The sequence below is a fragment of the Oncorhynchus gorbuscha genome, linkage group LG24, assembly GCF_021184085.1.
Source record: "Oncorhynchus gorbuscha isolate QuinsamMale2020 ecotype Even-year linkage group LG24, OgorEven_v1.0, whole genome shotgun sequence".
Lineage (NCBI taxonomy): Eukaryota > Metazoa > Chordata > Actinopteri > Salmoniformes > Salmonidae > Oncorhynchus > Oncorhynchus gorbuscha.
This window is the reverse complement of record NC_060196.1, coordinates 13,998,145-14,005,082: the sequence shown is the minus strand read 5'-3', so window position 1 is coordinate 14,005,082 and position 6,938 is coordinate 13,998,145. Positions and strand designations below refer to the sequence as shown.

At 46.2% G+C, this 6,938-nt stretch overlaps 1 pseudogene; it reads right to left on the bottom strand.

Annotated features, from left to right (window-relative positions):
* Positions 1 to 2,554: 2,554 nt before the first annotated feature.
* The window catches only part of LOC124013305, a 121,469-nt pseudogene continuing 117,085 nt past the window's right edge, over positions 2,555 to 6,938 (bottom strand).

The following is a 6,938-nucleotide window of genomic DNA, read 5'->3' as shown; positions in this document are numbered from 1 at the left end:
GTTCCGTCTCGGGACGTGCTGGACCGTTCACTTATTGATGATTTCCTCCGTTGCCGCCAGGATTCCTCCTCGAGTGCGCCAGGAGGCGCTCGGTGAGTGGGGGGTACTGTCATGTTTTGTCTTAGATTGTCTTGTCATTATGCTTTCCCTTCTGTTCGTTTCCCCCTGCTGGTCTTATTAGGTTCGTTCCCTTTTTCTATCCCTCTCTCTCCCCCTCCCTCTCTCTCCTCTCTCTATCGTTCCGTTCCTGCTCCCAGCTGTTCCTATTCCCCTAATCATCATTTAGTCTTCCCACACCTGTTCCTTATCTTTTCCCCTGATTAGAGTCCCTATTTCTTCCCTTGTTTTCCGTTCCTGTCCTGTCGGATCCTTGTCTATTGTTCACCGTGCTGTGTCTATGTATTGCCCTGTCGTGTCGTGTTTCCCTCAGATGCTGCGTGGTGAGCAGGTGTCTGAGTCTGCTACGTTCAAGTGCCTTCCCGAGGCAACCTGCAGTTCTTGATCAAGTCTCCAGTCTGTTCTCGTCATTACGAGTAGTATTATGCCTTTTGTTTGTAAAGTAACTTTACTGGATTAAAAACTCTGTTTTCGCCAAGTCGCTTTTGGGTCCTCATTCACCTGCATAACATATTCCCTCCGCAAGGCTATTAAACAAGCTAAGCGTCAGTACAGAGACAAAGTCGAATCTCAATTCAATGGCTCAGACACAAGAGGCATGTGGCAGGGTCTACAGTCAATCACGGACTACAAGAAGAAACCCAGCCCAGTCACGGACCAGGATGTCTTGCTCCCAGGCAGACTAAATAACTTTTTTGCCCGCTTTGAGGACAATACAGTGGCACTGACACGGCCTGCAACGAAAACATGCGGTCTCTCCTTCACTGCAGCCGAGGTGAGTAAGACATTTAAACGTGTTAACCCTCGCAAGGCTGCAGGCCCAGACGGCATCCCCAGCCGCGCCCTCAGAGCATGTGCAGACCAGCTGGCCGGTGTGTTTACGGACATATTCAATCAATCCCTATACCAGTCTGCTGTTCCCACATGCTTCAAGAGGGCCACCATTGTTCCTGTTCCCAAGAAAGCTAAGGTAACTGAGCTAAACGACTACCGCCCCGTAGCACTCACTTCCGTCATCATGAAGTTCTTTGAGAGACTAGTCAAGGACCATATCACCTCCACCCTACCTGACATCCTAGACCCACTCCAATTTGCTTACCGCCCAAATAGGTCCACAGACGATGCAATCTCAACCACACTGCACACTGCCCTAACCCACCTGGACAAGAGGAATACCTATGTGAGAATGCTGTTCATCGACTACAGCTCGGCATTCAACACCATAGTACCCTCCAAGCTCGTCATCAAGCTCGAGACCCTGGGTCTCGACCCTGCCCTGTGCAACTGGGTACTGGACTTCCTGACGGGCCGCCCCCAGGTGGTGAGGGTAGGCAACAACAACATCTCCTCCCCGCTGATCCTCAACACGGGGGCCCCACAAGGGTGCGTTCTGAGCCCTCTCCTGTACTCCCTGTTCACCCACGACTGCGTGGCCACGCACGCCTCCAACTCAATCATTAAGTTTGCGGACGACACAACAGTGGTAGGCTTGATTACCAACAACGACGAGACGGCCTACAGGGAGGAGGTGAGGGCCCTCGGAGTGTGGTGTCAGGAAAATAACCTCACACTCAACGTCAACAAAACTAAGGAGATGATTGTGGACTTCAGGAAACAGCAGAGGGAACACCCCCCTATCCACATCGATGGAACAGTTGTGGAGAGGGTAGCAAGTTTTAAGTTCCTCGGCATACACATCACAGACAAACTGAATTGGTCCACTCACACTGACAGCGTCGTGAAGAAGGCACAGCAGCGCCTCTTCAACCTCAGGAGGCTGAAGAAATTCGGCTTGTCACCAAAAGCACTCAAACTTCTACAGATGCACAATCGAGAGCATCCTGGCGGGCTGTATCACCGCCTGGTACGGCAACTGCTCCGCCCTCAACCGTAAGGCTCTCCAGAGGGTAGTGAGGTCTGCACAACGCATCACCGGAGGCAAACTACCTGCCCTCCAGGACACCTACACCACCCGATGTTACAGGAAGGCCATAAAGCTCATCAAGGACATCAACCACCCGAACCACTGCCTGTTCACCCCGCTATCATCCAGAAGGCGAGGTCAGTACAGGTGCATCAAAGCTGGGACCGAGAGACTGAAAAACAGCTTCTATCTCAAGGCCATCAGACTGTTAAACAGCCACCACTAACATTGAGTGGCTGCTGCCAACACACTGTCATTGACACTGACCCAACTCCAGCCACTTTAATAATGGGAATTGATGGGAAATGATGTAAATATATCACTAGCCACTTTAAACAATGCTACCTTATATAATGTTACTTACCCATTTAACATACATTTAAGTCATTTAGCAGACGCTCTTATCCAGAGCGACTTACAAATTGGTGCATTCACCTTATGACATCCAGTGGAACAGTCACTTTACAATAGTGCATCTAAAACTTAAGGGGGGGGTGAGAGGGATTACTTATCCTATCCTAGGTATTCCTTAAAGAGGTGGGGTTTCAGGTGTCTCCGGAAGGTGGTGATTGACTCCGCTGTCCTGGCGTCGTGAGGGAGTTTGTTCCACCATTGGGGGGCCAGGGCAGCGAACAGTTTTGACTGGGCTGAGCGGGAGCTGTACTTCCTCAGTGGTAGGGAGGCGAGCAGGCCAGAGGTGGATGAACGCAGTGCCCTTGTTTGGGTGTAGGGCCTGATCAGAGCCTGGAGGTACTGAGGTGCCGTTCCCCTCACAGCTCCGTAGGCAAGCACCATGGTCTTGTAGCGGATGCGAGCTTCAACTGGAAGCCAGTGGAGAGAACGGAGGAGCGGGGTGAAGTGAGAGAACTTGGGAAGGTTGAACACCAGACGGGCTGCGGCGTTCTGGATGAGTTGAAGGGGTTTAATGGCACAGGCAGGGAGCCCAGCCAACAGCGAGTTGCAGTAATCCAGACGGGAGATGACAAGTGCCTGGATTAGGACCTGCGCCGCTTCCTGTGTGAGGCAGGGTCGTACTCTGCGGATGTTGTAGAGCATGAACCTACAGGAACGGGCCACCGCCTTGATGTTGGTTGAGAACGACAGGGTGTTGTCCAGGATCACGCCAAGGTTCTTGGCGCTCTGGGAGGAGGACACAATGGAGTTGTCAACCGTGATGGCGAGATCATGGAACGGGCAGTCCTTCCCGGGAGGAAGAGCAGCTCCGTCTTGCCGAGGTTCAGCTTGAGGTGGTGATCCGTCATCCACACTGATATGTCTGCCAGACATGCAGAGATGCGATTCGCCACCTGGTCATCAGAAGGGGGAAAGGAGAAGTTTAATTGTGTGTCGTCTGCATAGCAATGATAAGAGAGACCATGTGAGGTTATGACAGAGCCAAGTGACTTGGTGTATAGCGAGAATAGGAGAGGGCCAAGAACAGAGCCCTGGGGGACACCAGTGGTGAGAGCGCGTGGTGAGGAGACAGATTCTCGCCACGCCACTTGGTAGGAGCGACCTGTCAGGTAGGACGCAATCCAAGCGTGGGCCGCGCCGGAGATGCCCAACTCGGAGAGGGTGGAGAGGAGGATCTGATGGTTCACAGTTTCGAAGGCAGCCGATAGATCTAGAAGGATGAGAGCAGAGGAGAGAGAGTTAGCTTTAGCAGTGCGGAGCGCCTCCGTGATACAGAGGAGAGCAGTCTCAGTTGAATGACTAGTCTTGAAACCTGACTGATTTGGATCAAGAAGGTCATTCAGAGAGAGATAGCGGGAGAGCTGGCCAAGGACGGCACGTTCAAGAGTTTTGGAGAGAAAAGAAAGAAGGGATACTGGTCTGTAATTGTTGACATCGGAGGGATCGAGTGTAGGTTTTTTCAGAAGGGGTGCAACTCTCGCTCTCTTGAAGACGGAAGGGACGTAGCCAGCGGTCAGGGATGAGTTGATGAGCGAGGTGAGGTAAGGGAGAAGGTCTCCGGAAATGGTACCCTACATTATTCATCTCATATGCATATGTATATACTGTACTCTACATCATCGACTGCATCCTTATGTAATACATGTATCACTAGCCACTTTAACTATGCCACTTTGTTTACTTTGTCTACATACTCATCTCATATGTATATACTGTACTCGATACCATCTACTGTATGCTGCTCTGTACCATCACTCATTCATATATCCTTATGTACATATTCCTTATCCCCTTACACTGTGTATAAGACAGTAGTTTTGGAATTGTTAGTTAGATTACTTGTTGGTTATCACTGCATTGTCGGAACTAGAAGCACAAGCATTTCGCTACACTCGCATTAACATCTGCTAACCATGTGTATGTGACAAATAACATTTGATTTGATTTGATTTGTTGAGTTGCCTAATAGGGTGATGTGGTAACAAAGGTGAAATCGACCACTACTGGGCCGTCTCTGGCACTAACACAGTGGCCAAGTGTTTCTCCCCCCTCCAGCCGCCGTCCCTCAGGCCGCGCATACAGGGGATGAGGGGGTGGAGAGGTTATGTGATCTATCACTACCACCAGAACAGAGGTGTGTGTGTGTGTGTGTGTGTGTGTGTGTGTGTGTGTGTGTGTGTGTGTGTGTGTGTGTGTGTGTGTGTGTGTGTGTGTGTGTGTGTGTGTGTGTGTGTGTGTGTGTGTGTGTGTGTGTGTGTGTGCGTGTGCGTCTTACTGGGGCAGAGGATATGAAATATCCTTTGCTGCATCATTTATCATTTAAAACATCCAACAGCACTCAAAACAACAAGTCCCGATTCTTGGAACCCCTTGAATGGAGGCCCTGGTATCCGAGTTAAAAGTGAAACTACACCTTGTTACTACAAGGAGAAAGGCTTTGTTTCCCCCAGGAATCGATAAAGAGGATATGTATATAAAATGTATATAATTTCTGAAAATGTATATCATTTCTGACTTAATTACAGGCTTTTGGCGCCATTTTGCTGGTAGTACATGGCGCTACTCCTCCAAGATAAACTTTTTTTTTTTGGTATCTATTCCTATTGTGCACTACATTTGACCAGAGCCCAATGGACCAAGGTCAAAAATAATACACTATATACAGTAGGGAATAGTGCCATTTGAGGGAAGTCACCCAGAGAATGGAATATAGAGGACAATATAATAGTGTGATTATGGTAAAAGGAGACATGTAGGTAGAACAGCCAACTGTAATGAATAATTGGATTCTAAGATGAATTTGTTTAGAATATAGACAATTCCTGACATAGAATGAAACATATTTGAGATTAATTCCTTATTGCGGAATATAAACCAAGCTATCCTTATCAATCCCAATTCCTCAATGTACAGTTTGAGAAATCAGTGTCATTTCTTGTTTGAATGAGTACCACTTACTGAATACAATTAGCATTCCTTATAGTATAGTGGTGGCCATACATTGCTTGTAAGTTCTCCTATTCAACAAAAAAAATGATTGGTAGGATGCCAACTTTCCAAATGGCACAATCAACAAGACAAAAGGGAACACTGTTGATTTGGGGGTCATGTTCAGTAGGGATATAACGTTTTGAAACAGAGTGAAACGGAAAGGTATTACCTCAACTGCTATAGGGCTCCCGAGTGGCGTAAATGTCATTATAGATCATTATCTATAAACACAGTCAGTGTCACTGGAGCCCAAATCTGCAACCGCAGATTTAAAGGGGATTTTTCAACCCGGCTCTGCCACGGCATATAGTCATTACTATATGGACAACGTTACGTTTTTATCATAAACATCACAATTATCCAACACGCAAGGTAGAACCAACACATTTTCATTTCATTTCCATCATAACTACTGTGCACTACAAACCTGGATGAATATGGATCAGCGATCAATGAATCCATTCAAATTCTATCAGACGGTGCGAAAACTGCAAGGTCAGTTGCGTAGAGTTAAACTTTTAGGATGCCCCTACTCCCTTTGACATAATGCCTATGACATATTGCCTGGGACCTATTGCATAGGCTTTTTGCTAACGTATTCAAATGTGCCCACGTGTATAGTGGATAGCGAAAGGTTAACCTGTTGTGCCTGCACGTACATAGCTAATATTTTGCGATTCAAACAACGTGAGCATTTCTTCTGAAATAATGCAACCAGCTTACGTACAAAGTGTTTTTTTTTTGTCTGCAATATTCACAAAGCTTCACTTCTGCATTATAATAACATATCAACGTAGCCGTTCCCTGTAAAGGAACTTTTAGGATAGCTAACGAAACAGTTTCCCCATTGTTTGGGATATGATTGCTGTACAAACCGAAACTAATTCTATTTTTAGGTACAATTTCTTATTTTGTATCCTTATCTTACCCCTACTTACAAGCCTACTTGCTGTTTACTGCAGGCAAATATAACAAGAAATGTAGCCAATATTTAACGCTGATAAATGTGGAGAAGGAGGTGGGAGATGAATAGAAAGAACACAATACGGAAACAGTATATTGTAGTTACTCATCTTTTTTTGTATGAACTTTAAAACCTTTTAAAACTGGTGTTGTCCTTCAGTGCTTTGGGCAAGACGCAAGTTGAACAAACCATGTTCTGAGTGAGGCAAGTTGAGTTAAACTCAACTTGAACTAACAATTACTTACATTTCAACTAATTGAAGAACAGTTTAGCGGGATCTCGATCTGAAATTTAAAATAAAATGGGGAAAAAAACAAGGCCAAGATGCAAGAATTTACTTAATTTCATCCATGCTTGAAAGAATACAAAAGGTGTAAGTGCAAAATGCTAAAAAGAGATTTGCAAACTAATTGAATTAAATACATTTTTTGCTTCTATCTTGAGCTTTTGTTGAATTTGAGTATACTTTTTTTAAAAATAGTTTACTTACAAGCTAAATAACGTTTCCCTCTGAATAGGTGCGACATT